This window comes from Triturus cristatus, chromosome 9 (genome assembly GCF_964204655.1).
Source record: "Triturus cristatus chromosome 9, aTriCri1.1, whole genome shotgun sequence".
Taxonomy (NCBI): domain Eukaryota; kingdom Metazoa; phylum Chordata; class Amphibia; order Caudata; family Salamandridae; genus Triturus; species Triturus cristatus.
In genome coordinates, this window is record NC_140592.1 from 359,935,055 (window position 1) to 359,948,138 (window position 13,084).

Sequence of the window (13,084 nt, forward strand, 5' to 3'; positions counted from 1 at the left end):
AAGGCAACACCACATCTTCTAATTCTACTCTCCCTTAAAACTGGTACTAAAAACCTTTTGGTGAAGGTCAAATAATACTGGCAATAAAAGTTAAATGCAGCAAAGTCTGGGGAGAGGATTCGTTACATGAGCATATTAAAACCTTAGCTGAGAGCGCTAGGGGGCGCCGGACCGACATGGCCGCTTAGCTGAGCGGCTCAGAGCGCCCGGTCCCGTCTTCTTCTGCATGCTCCGTTCCTAGCTGCCCTGGCCGAGTTCTGGCGGGCGCATCGGGGCACGGAACAGTCCCGCATCCTTGGGGTGAAGTTTGCAAGGCTCCGGTCCTCCCCGGGCGCCGCTAGCCGTGCTTGAAGCGGGCCCGGGGCTCGGACGCGGAGCGCCTGCAGCAGAGCTCGGCGACGGAGGATACTTGAGCCCGCAGCGCCCACGAGGTGTCTGGGCCCCGGGCCTCTGGCGGCAAAGAGGGGGCATCCTGATTGCAGCGATCACAGGGGGCCTTCCCCCCCCCCACCGCGAGGTGAGAACCACCCATATTTGGAGGACCCTATAAACCGGTGAGGGAGTGGAGCTGCATCCGGGGGACGGCTTGGCGCAAGGTGGAGGCCGGTGAGTGCGGCGACGTGGAGGCGGACAGCGGGGCCATTGGGGTGGTGTGGGGGACCTGGAGGTGGTTCCTGGGGGGGGGACCGGCGCTCCCTCGGCTACCTCCCCACCCTTTCCCCCCCTCCGTTGATGCAGCCCCTCCGAGGGCGCTCGTCCTGGCCTGTGAGGGGGCGCTGCGGGGCCTGAGGCTGTCCCCGAGTATCGGGCCGCGGCCGGCGGTCGGGAGGCCTGGCTCCTTCTTCTCCCCCCCATCCGTCCACGCCCCGGGGAGTCGCCCTGCAGCGATTGAACAACAGTGAGGGGCGAGGGGGCACTAGGGGGCCCCACGGACAACGACGGCACCGGCCGGGGGCAGTGAGAGGTGGCAGCGTACCACCCTGGACTCTGACGGGCCGTGGATCGGCGGCGGTCCCTGGGGGCGGTTCGGCTGTCATATCGGGCAGCGCCCCGGGAGGTGATTTGCGGGGCATGTGTCTGCAGGCTGCCGCCCAGTTCCCCGGTTTCCTGGGCTCACCGTGATCTACTGCGGGGCCCACCGACGGGTGCGGCTGTTCCCCACTGACTGAGTTGGGACCACCATGGGCAAAGCAGGACCTCCGGACCGGCACCTGCGGCCACCCAAACCAGGATTGATCAATTCACGACCTCCGAGAGGGGGATTGGCCCGACCGGGGAGGCGGCATCGGCCCCTGCTACAGACCTGCCCGCCATCTTGCAGGCCATTAACGCATCCCGCTCCTCCCTGGAGGGCATGGTAGGGGAGGTCAAGGTGGATGTTGCCCTTCTCCGGCAGGACTTGCGCAATGCTACTGCCCGCATCTCTGAGGCCGAATCGAGAATCTCGACAGCTGAGGATGACATCCGTCAGCTGCAGGATCAAGTACGGGAGCTCACCACCCACTCTAAGGAGCTGCAACGCCGGGCTGAGGATGCGGAAAACCGGGCGCGTCGCAGCAGCCTCCGCCTGGTGGGGTTTCCGAAGGGGTCTGAGTCGGGCTGGGCAGATGACTTTTTGGAGCGCTGGCTCAGATCCTAGATGCCAGCGGACAGCCTATCGGCCTGGTTTGTTGTTGAGAGGGCCCACCGCTCCTTGGCCCCGAGGCCTCCGGGGGCACCCCCCCGCCCTTTCATCCTAAAGATCCTTAATTTCAGGGACAGGGACGCAATTCTCCGTGAGGCCAGACGTGCTGAATCTCTCACTTACCAGAATCATAATATCATGATCTTCCCGGACTATACTCGGGAGGTTTAGGAGCTGCGGCGGTCCTACACGGAGGTGAAACAGAAGATGCGGACCCTGGGCCTCCAGTACCAGCTGCAGTTCCCGGCCCGCCTCTGGGTCATCTTTCAGCACAAAGCCATTTTTTTTTAGATGCCTAGAGCCGCTTGGACTTGGCTGACGGAGGAACATCCGCTGCATCGATCTGGGCAAGGCTCACTGATGAGGAGCCGTGGGGGACAGACTGTGTCCAGACCGTCCAGACCCCGTCGTCGGAGGCGCACAGTGCCCCAGAGGCGCGCCGAAGGGGAGGCGGTGGTCACACGTTCCATGGAACGGCCGCGTCGGGCCTCTGGAGCTTCACCTGCCTCTTCGGTCGCCCCTGCTAGTCCTGTTGCTACTGATTGCCGGGCCCGATCCCCCGTGCGGTCGGGCTCTGCGGCCCCGCCTGCTGCACACATGGACACCTCGGACCTCTCCTGCAGTCCAGTTGTTTGAATCTCTCTTGCTGGGGGTGGTCTGTTTGTTTGTTGGGGGACTGGGAGTGGTCTACCGGGCTGCCAGCGCCAGTCTTTGGACTTCCGTGTTCCATTTATGGGATAGCTCTCGGCCAGGGCGGGGGATTTGGTCATTATCCGGTCGATTGGGGGCCCACTATGTGCTCAAGCCCGAGCGTTCTAGCTTGGTAGTCGTTCTTCACAGTTAGGGCGACAGATGCTTCCGTTTTCGAAGTATAGGGTGGGGGGTGGGGGGTTGGGGTGGTTTTGGGGTTGTTTCTTTCTCCTAGGGAGGATTATGTTGGCTGGAGAGATCCTTCTCATGGTTGTTGTTCTATGGCATCATTTTGCTCCTGACCTTCCCACTGACCTGCTTTCCCGAGGTCTCTCCCCTTGGGGAGCCCCTGCGCCTGCGTCCCCCCTGGTCTCATTGCTGGGATCGCGCTTTGGGGACACCCCCCTTCCACGTGCACTAGATGCTCCGGCTTGGGGTTATGGCTGACGCTACCATTCCTAAGGCCGCCATGCGTATTTTGTCATGGAATGTCAACGGTCTTCTGGATCGTTTCAAGCGCATGGCAGTCCTTATATATGCGCAGCGTATGGGGATTGATGTCCTTCTCTTGCAGGAGACCCATCTTGTTGGCAATAACTGTCCCTTTCTTGCTCGTTACGAGTACGATAGGGTGTGGCACTCGGGCTTTGCTAGGGGTTCCCGGGGAGTGGCTATCCTGCTTAGACGGACTTTTCCCTTTGTTCCCGCCCAGGTGCATTTTGACTCCCAGGGTACGGCGGCTGCGGTTTGTGGTACTCTTGAGGGGCGGCCCCTCACCCTTCTATCCCTGTATGCGGCGCCGTCCCAGTTGCAACCCGTCCTCTCATACACTACAGACTTACTTTCAACACTCCCAGCAGGCACGCTCGTCTTGGGGGGGGATTTCAACGCTGTATATACACCTAGCATGGACACAACGGGTCCGGTCTCCCTTGCCAGGGCTACCCACGCGAAGCAGTTATCGAGCTGGGCCGAGACCCAGGGCCTGTGTGATGTATGGAGGGACTGGCACCCGCAGGCCTGCCAATACACCCACACCTCGGCGGCGCACCACTCGCACGCCCGGATTGATTTAATCTTTGTCCCATCTACCGAATGCGTGGGGGTACAAGAAGTCCGCATTCTTCCTAGGGGCCTTTCGGACCACTTTCCGCTGCTTCTGGCTCTCAGCCCGCCTCCCTTCTCTGCCCGCCCGGTGTGGCACCTGAACGCTTGGTTCCTTCAAGATAAGGACTTTCGGAAGTCGGTGGGAACTGAGATTTCTAATTACTACCACCATAATGTGGGATCTGTCTCTTCCGCCGCCGTCCTCTGGGAGGCTGGGAAGGCGACTATTAGGGGAGCGGCTAAGGGCCTTGTACAGCAGCAACGCCGGAAACATCTCCAGCAGCTTACTGAGTGTGAAGCGCAAGCCCTAGAGCTTGAGCGTGATCCGGAGGCTTTGACTGACGCCGGGCGGGCGCGGCGACTGGCCTTTCTGCGGGATGAGATTCGCTTGCATTCCAGGGAAGCGGCTAAAACTTTATGGCGCTCCTCGGTGGCGCGGGTATACGGCTGGGGAGATAAGAATGGTGCTCTTCTCCACCGGCTGGCCACGTACCCCCGGACAAACAGGATTATCCCCGCCATTGTGGGCCCTACCGGTGAAACTCACACGGCCTCCATGGCGGTGGCCCAATCATTTGCCGATTATTACTCCATGCTGTACCGTGCTCGGGAGCCAGGGATCCCCCTTACGGAGTTGCTGGGGACAGGTGGAGCGGATCTGAAGTGCTTGGGACGGGAGGCCAGGGAGACCCTTGACTCGCCCGTTACGTTGCAGGAAATTGACGATGCCATCAGCCACTTGGCCCCTGGGAAAACCCCGGGTCCGGACGGCTTCCCACAGGAATACTACGCCCACTACCGTGAAATCCTCGCTCCGCAGCTTTTAGGCCTCTATGCAGAGGTGATAGAGAAAGGTTCGTTCCCATCGGAGACGGACACGGCTACGATAGTCGTTCTCCCTAAGACGCAGCCTCCCTCGCAGTCCTGCTCGGACTATCGGCCGATATCTCTTATTAATACTGAGGTCAAGATATACGCCACCATCCTGGCGCAACGGTTGCATCCGTACCTCAATTCACTGGTCCACCCGGACCAATGTGGATTCATGCCGAACCGAGGGACTCGGCACTGCCTGCGGCGCCTGCATCTCGCCATGGCTCACCGAGAGCGCCTCTCTCCTTATCTAGCTTTGTTGTTGGTCAACTTTGAAAAGGCCTTTGATTCGGTGGGGTGGGTCTACCTTGGAGAAGTATTGGAGAGGATGGAGTTCGGTCCTCATTTCGCGCCATGGTCCGGGTTTTGTACGCGCCTCCATGGGCTAGGGTGCTGGTGAATGGGGCCCTATCCCGCCCGTTCTCCATTGGGCGGGGGACGCGTCAGGGTTGCCCGCTCTCGCCCCTCCTCTTTGCCTTGGCAATGGAACCCCTGGCCGTTTTGGTTCGATCGGACCCTGCTCTTTGTGGGTGGGACTGGCCGGGCATGGCTCCCGATAAAATAGCTCTGTATGCGGACGATGTCCTCCTTTACCTCTCCGACCCAGCTGTCTCTGGTCCTATTGTTCATTGGATTCTTCACCGGTTCGGTCGGGCGTCGGGTCTCCGTCTCAATCCCAGGAAATCGGTCTTGGTTCCGCTGCATCCGTCTAGAGATTGCTTTGATTGGCAATCCGATATTCCCCTCCGGAGGCTTTCTTTTAAGTATCTGGGAATCTGGGTTACCCTTCTACCTGAGCTCTGCTGGGCTCTTAACGTGGCTCCCGTGGTTAATAAAGCCAGATCAGACCTGTCGAGGTGGCAATCGCTCCCATTGAATCCATTGGGGAGGATTGCTCTCTACAAGATGATGATCCTTCCCAAGTTACTGTACATGCTGCAGAACACGTCCTGCTCTTTCTCTCGTCCTTGGTTCCGGGACTTGGATAGTATGGCAACCAAGTTTCTCTGGGGTGGCGGTAGGGCCCGCCTGGCCCTGAGCCGGTGCCGGATTCCGTCATACGATGGAGGTCTGAGCATGACCAACCTTTATTTGTATTACCTTGCGACTCGGCTCCTGGTGGTCCATGATTGGTTCTCGGGCGGGTGGGACGATCCGGCCTACAGGCTAGAAGTACAGCTGATGGGGTTCCCCTCTATTCAAAATATGCTCTACGGGGCGACGGTTCCTCGGTCGCTTCCGGACGTTGTACGGCCGTCTTCTTGGCTTGGCGTGCCGCTCTACGACATACCCGGTGGTCGGGGAAACTGACCCGTGTTACACCGCTCTGGCATGGCACTTGGCTGCGGGAGGTCACGGGCTTGGAAGGGTTTCGAGCGTGGGATTTCCTTGGGATTTCTTGTTTAGGCGATCTGTGGCGGGGGAGTCACATGTGCTCTTTCCGGGAGCTCCAGGCTCGCTTCTCGCTGTGCCCCTCACAATTTTACAAATATCTCCAGCTGCGCCACGTGATTCGGTCTCATGTCCCTCTAGATTCACAGATCCCTGATCATAGCCCACCGGAAGCGCAGGTGATGATGGGGTTTCTGGGGAGGGGGGGTATCTCCCGTATTTACCGGACCCTGGTCAACAACACCCCAATGGACTGGGAGGACACGAAGTTGCGCTGGGAGGCCTGGGTGGGACCACTGGATGAAGCTGATTGGAGGGAAGCCCTTATGGCACCCAGGACGATCACCTCATCGGCCAGGCTGCGGCTCATCCAGCTTTATTACTTGCATACTGCCTATTTGACCCCGGAATGCCTCCACCGTGGGGGTCTTTCTCCAGATGCTTCATGTGCACGATGTGGGGCTGACCCGGCAGACTTTTTCCACATGGTGTGGACCTGCCCGCATCTGGGAGCCTACTGGGGCGAGATTGAGACTGAACTAACTGAGACGCTGGGGTGGGAGGTTCCCCATGATCCCAGACTGGCCCTGCTAGGGATAACGGACGGTTTGGACGGTTCCCGTAATGAGAAATTCTTCCTAACTACTGCTCTGGTAGTGGCAAAAAGAGATATTGCTGCCGCATGGAAGCGGACTGACCCACCCAAATGTGCTACATGGAGGAGGGGGGTGGACTGGTGCGCAACACAGGAGCGCATGATGTATTCGGTGCGGGGTTGTCCCAAAAAGTTTAACAGAATATGGGGGAAGTGGCTAGGGGGTATAATCTAGGGGTGTCGATGCAGGTGGAGGGAATGAGGTGGTCGGGGAGGGGGTGGGAGGTCTTGCTATTGAATGTCGATGAACATAGGAGCTATCTTCTTGATGCCAGTTCGTTTGGATGGTTGTCCATGTATTTCTGTATGTTTATTTGCAAAATAAAAATTTGCTTATAAAAAAAAAAACCTTAGATGAATCCAGTTGGCCAATGGAGAAACCGAGATGCCATCTAATAAAGCCCAGCCTAAATCTTGTTAAGAGAAGTCTGTCCCAGATGCTATCCGCCCATTCAGGATACTGCTTTAGGGCTGGTGTGGTTTGGAGCTTCACATACTCCCTAACAGTAGATTTTAATGGTTTTATTTAATCCCTTAGGTGCTGCCTAGAGGCCTTAAAAGTGTTCTTAACCCAGGCCACCTCAGATTTGGTCATGGAAGCAGGGCTGGAAAAGAGCGCTGGCCTACCCAAGGTCGCACTTTTCTGCCGTAATGTAATTTAGCCAGGGGATATTCAGTCCACAATCACATGACAAGGCAGGCAAGGATAATCTCCCTAGTGAACGAGGCATGCAGGTTTATCCAGACTGCGCACCACAGGGGAAGAGGGGCCAATTTAATAATATCCTCCACGTACTGAGCCCCAAGCTGTTGATGGACAATGGTGGTTGCGCAAGCGGGTGGAACTCACAGAAGCCCTTAAAACCCCTATTTTGTTCACACTGCAGAGGCTTAATGTTGGAGTATCCCCAGATGCCCGCCCCATAGGTGAGGATAGGAAGGCATTTGCTCCTGTACACTTCCAGCAAGGGGGCCACTGATTTGTTCCCAATACGGGGGGGCTAAGTTATATATATACCATCTGCACCCACAAATCGGTGCGTGCCTTAGTAGTGCAGGATCCCCAGTGCCCCCTGGCGTCAAAGACAACACCCAGATATGTAAAATACTACATAGAAACCACACAGTGGCCTTTCAGGTATATATTGTACATCCTGTGGTGCCTGGGACCGCAGGCCATGGTGAATGTCTTAGACTGATTAGTGGCAATGCCAAGGGACCCTATAAAAGTGACAAACTCCTGGAACAGCATGTTAAGGCCATCAAAAGTTCTGGTGATTAAAACAGCATCATCGGCATACAAAAGCACAGGGACCTTTTTCTTGCAGATGAGGGGGACATCCCAGGTTTCCTTTGAAAGTCCTGACCCTAGACCGGTAATATACAGGAGAAATAAAATTGGGACCAGCCCTGCCATACCCCAAGCTTAAAGCAGTGCGTTCACCCGCTCGGCCAAACCTTACTGAGGCTGAAAGGTCAAAGTCTAGTACTAGCAAGAACTCCACTGTAAGCCTTCCTCCACCTCCAAATTAATTCATATCTTCTACAGTTTTGCACTTACCTTGCTGTCAAAGGTGCAAGACAGATCAATGAAGTCAAGACGGATGACACCCGGTTTAGCGATGATATATTTTCTCACAAGTAAGTGCAGGTTCAAACATTGCTCCACCATGCCAAGACCCTCACGGAATCCCTCCTGGACCTCTGACAGCATGTCCAACGCTCTGGCCCAAGTTAAAAGGCACCCGTGGGCAACTCTCCCTGCAGTGTTCACTATGAGTCCAGCAATGATATTGGCCATAGGGCTTGCATTTTTTTAGAAATTGGGACTATAATGGCAGCATGCCAAGAGTGTGGGAGACCACTTTTTTTCAGTCACTTTTGACCTGCTAGAGCTAGAAACAAATATTATTTGTTAAAATCTGAAAATTATGTAGCAGATTGTGGACCATGTGGCAGGTGCTGTATATCCATAATTATAAGCAAAATGAAGGGATAGCAGAATCATATAATTCCTACTGCTATGGGTATATTTGAGCCTACTTGTATGAATTTATTGGATAACTTATGTCACAAATATTACCAATTTCCCCATTAGAGCCAGCTGTGAAAAAGGAAAGGCATGAGCGCGGTTGTAGAACATTGGCCATCTCAGTTGTATTACTGTCAGGTACTCTATGGAACGTACAACTCTACCTAGCTTCTGAGACTTTGATTGTCAGACTACATAGACCTCTGTATCCAAGACAAGCCCACCATCACAAGAGAGCCTGATGGTGCTGGGGGACAACTATTGGAGAACTCCAGTTGTCTTTGATTTATTTTCATGCATTTGCTTTTTCTGTGGGTGGCTGCAGGAGGTTTGACAGTTTCACGCCATTAGGTCACATTACACAGCTCTATATTTTGCTAACTTTCTCTGAGCTTGAAGGTTCATAGGTATCTAAGCGCTAATTATGTAATTTGCTTGTAAATAATTATAAATGTAGGCTGAACCAGGCTGCATTGACAAACGTCCATGAATTGCTTCAGAAAAGGACATGTACATTTTAGGTGCACGAGCATTCCACATGCACGAGCGTTTCTCCCTTTCAATGAAAATACAGCTTCAGCATGGTCTCTGTGTAAAACAAATGTATCAAAACGTTGCTGCTCTCTTGATAAGAGGGGGAAGGATGCCTTTCTGTTACAAGTTCAAGGTTACTTAGCAAAGCTCTGCAGGTAGTTGAACAAGCTAATATAGTCCTATATGTCATAATATGGACTCTCATCTCCTTAATTAAATATGTACAGCTTTAACCAATGAGATGCTTTGGGAAGTAGGAGTTTCTAGTGGTGTTGTACCAATTCATGCATTTATTGTTTGTCATGCTGTGAAGTCATGCAACATCTGTTCTGAAACATTCTAAAATACTTGCATTTTGTGGAACAGCCAACATTCATTTTACTTTTAGCTGCAGAGCAGAGAGCAGTGATCTTTTGAGCTTTTATTTGGAGACAGACCGTATATCATTCTGCTTGCTAATTCACTTGATTTATTACAGACTACTTTTGATTGCTTTAATGACACTGAATTTTTAATAAAACCCACAAGATTATTACATTTTGAACCTTTTCATGGGCAGATTTTATTAATTGCGTTTGACTAAGTCTATGAGAGACTCAGCTAGACCCATTCCTGTCTAATGAATCTTTAATTTCTTAATTAAATCATCAACATATCCATCATCAACATATCCATAGTATTTTAAGTGTTGACCTGTGAATTACATTTTCTGCCTAATAAGGCATAGATGTAACTTTGTATACTCTAAAAAGAACAAACTAATAAAGAATTCTTTAGAAAAAAAAATAGAAGCGAGCCAGAACGTATCTTGGGCACTTTCTGAATTTGTCGAGCAGCGTCAATATGGTCCCCCACCTCATCCGCATTGCCCCATGCAGAGTGCCAATGCCAGCTTTCGGTACCTATAGGTAGGCAACTACGAGTGGGGATACAGTTTGATCCTCAACGATGTGCAGTGTCACATATATATTTCCATTTTGTCAGTGAATGAAGGTGATTCTCGAAAGGTCTAGTCCATCATATAGTACCCTCCCCCCCCCCCCCAATTCTATCATTTAAGCATCCCTCAAATTAAGCCTGACTGTGCTGGTAGCTTTATCCAAAGGTGCTCCTACACAAGGGACAGACATGGCCACTGAAGAGAAGTCTCAACTCATGCTCCTTGGTTTTGAGCCTAACACAGACTCTGGTTCCCTCCCTCTAATACTTTGGCCTTTACCAATTGTCAGTGATGCTACTATTACAGAATACAGTTATGAGCATGTATTCAAGCATTTTTACACGCAGCACAAAGTACATTCAGTGCTTCCCTTTGCATAATGTCATTCTGCATCTGGTAACTTGCATTGTAGTGTGAGATCAATACATTTGCATCTCCATGAGTAGTCAAAGATTCTTTAGGGTGGGAGTTGCATTACAAAAGCTCTCTCACACCGTGCTGGTACAACATCGAAGAATCTCGCAACACCTGCCATGCTCCATGGTCATCTCCAACACTTACGCTGGTGGGCATCGCCAGCACATATTTTAGGGAAATGGGTTTGTCTGCTACCTCTCTCACTGTCCTGGTCCAGGCCTGCATTTTTAGGTCGAGCCTAGTCAGCGCATGCGCTGCTCTGTGATGCATGCTGTATTCGAGTATAGACTTTAAGCCCCACCCACTCTCCACCCATATTTGTCATTGGCTTGTGTCAATGTCCTTATAAATGCTGGCTTCTGATTCGTTAATAGGCTTGTTAGTCCCTCCTTGTCTTCATTTGTAACATCCCATGAGGACTAGCCCTTTTACTTCTGTAGTTACACAGTATGTTTTATTTAGTCTGTAAGCACTATTTTCTTTAATGAGTTTCTCCTACTGCAGGCACAACGTGCTTTCCTGCAATATTCAGCGCGCCATGCACGCTTTTGCTTTCCAAGCAGACTGGGACAATGGCGGCTGCTTATTTGAAATTAAATAGGTCTCGCATTTACAAGAGTTTGAGGTATTGGCATTATAAGTGACAATGCCTTTTATTTATGTGTTAATTGTCAAAACAGATAAATAAAAGGCATTGTCATTTATAATACCAATAGCTTACACTCTCACAAATGCAAGACCTATTGCATTGCAAATGCTTGCTTTTTTATCTTCCAGCAGCAAAAGATAGCTAATCAGTCTGTCCTTTGTTTCCACAAAGGTCAAGGGAACAGAGGAAGGATAATCAATGCAATGGTTCAGGAACACCATTCAGCGCAAGGGAGTAGCCAGAAAGGTAAAATAGCCCCATTAGAAGTGTACCTTTAATCACACTGATCACACAAACAGGAAACATGACCGTCCTTAGAAGAGTTTCTTTCACCTTTCAACCTCCACCAATCTATCCATCCATATGTTTACTCTTCCATCTTCATTCATCTAACTACACATCCCTTCACCGTTACATCTACCACATACATACTGTTATACATCAATCCTTTCATGTATCATCCTTCACCCATTTACCAAGCTATATATTTATATATCCATCTATCTTTTCAACCGTTCTTTTCACTCTTCTTCAATTGTTGATTCTTCTGTCCTTCCATCTGCATTAGGGATCAGGGACTAAATACATTTCATCACCTGGCCCCAATTCAATACCCTACAAGTCCATTTCACACTGGATGAGTGTGAACCAAACTTACCAAATCTTCTTTACTACATCAGCTTTGCATTATTTTTTTTGTGGCGATGCAATCTTTGTTATATAATCCGGGGTTGGCAAAATAATAATTGGATCTGGAAATAAACTATTGTGCACTCATCATATAACCAGTCAATCAATAACACTAATAAAGACAAACTCATTTATGAGTTAATAATGCTTTATCTATAATAAATCATTATTGACATAATTAAAATACAGTTTGAATCATAAATCACCATACAAGAGAAACATCAATGAGAAATGACACAAGAACATCTCAAATTTACTGTACAATGAGAGAGTGGATAAGCGTAGAGACAAAGGAATAGAGACAATAAGTCATTTGCAAACAGATATGCAAATTCAGAATTTCATACTAACCCGAGATTAGGAATTTAGGGCCTCATGTAGAAAGCCCAATACCGGTCGGTAACGGACGATTTTCGGTAAATATACCGTTACTGACCGGTATTTGGGCTTTTGAGATGTATGGGGCTCATTTCATGATTCGGTATTTACCGAATCGGTAAAATTACCGAATCGGTAATTTTACCGATTCGGTAAATACCGAATCATGAAATGAGATGTAGGGGGAGTGTGTCGTGGGTGTGGGGATTCGTTATTTACCACCAACTAAAGGTTGGTGGTAAATGATGAATAGGTTAAAAAAAGCATTTTTGTGCACCTTCAAGTGTGCAATGTGGCAGACATACATGCCCTCAGGGCATGTATGTGTGCCACATGTGCACACATGCAGGAATCAGGGGTGCAACAGGGTGTCAATGTGACACCCTGCCACCCTTGAATGTGCTCCCCCCATTACCGAATCGGTATTTACCGATTCGGTAATGAGGCATACCATCCCATTGAGAAATCAATGGGAAGGTATGCCTCATTACCGAATCGGTAAATACCGATTCGGTAATTACCGAATTTTTCCGAATCGGTAATATTTACCGACTTTTTACCTACATTGTATTTACCACTTCATAAATACCGATTCGGTATGATTCGGTATTTATGAAGTGGTAAATGTAATTTACCTACATGAGGCCCTAAGAGAGCTACTCTCTGGCTATGAGAGTAAGCAAGGCCCCTCAAAAACAGTTAAGGAGCAAAGATTAAAGTCAGGATACAGCAGAATAGCAGCCAGCCCATAGAATTGAGTAAACAGCAACACAGCTCTCTCCTCTCGCAAAGTAGGAAAATCACGCCAACCTAACCCCACTCAACGGGAACCAATATTATACTCTAAATCCCTAAGAAGACCAACCCACATTGTATCATAACACACAATTTCACTTCATTCAATTGGTTGAAACAGGGGGTGTTTAATCACACCACTTTCGATGTGACAACTCTGAAAAATAGTCCATTGTCCGTTTTATCAACTTCTAGCCACGGAAATACAATTTCAAACTTCCACAGTTTGTACGCTTCCTCCATCTCGG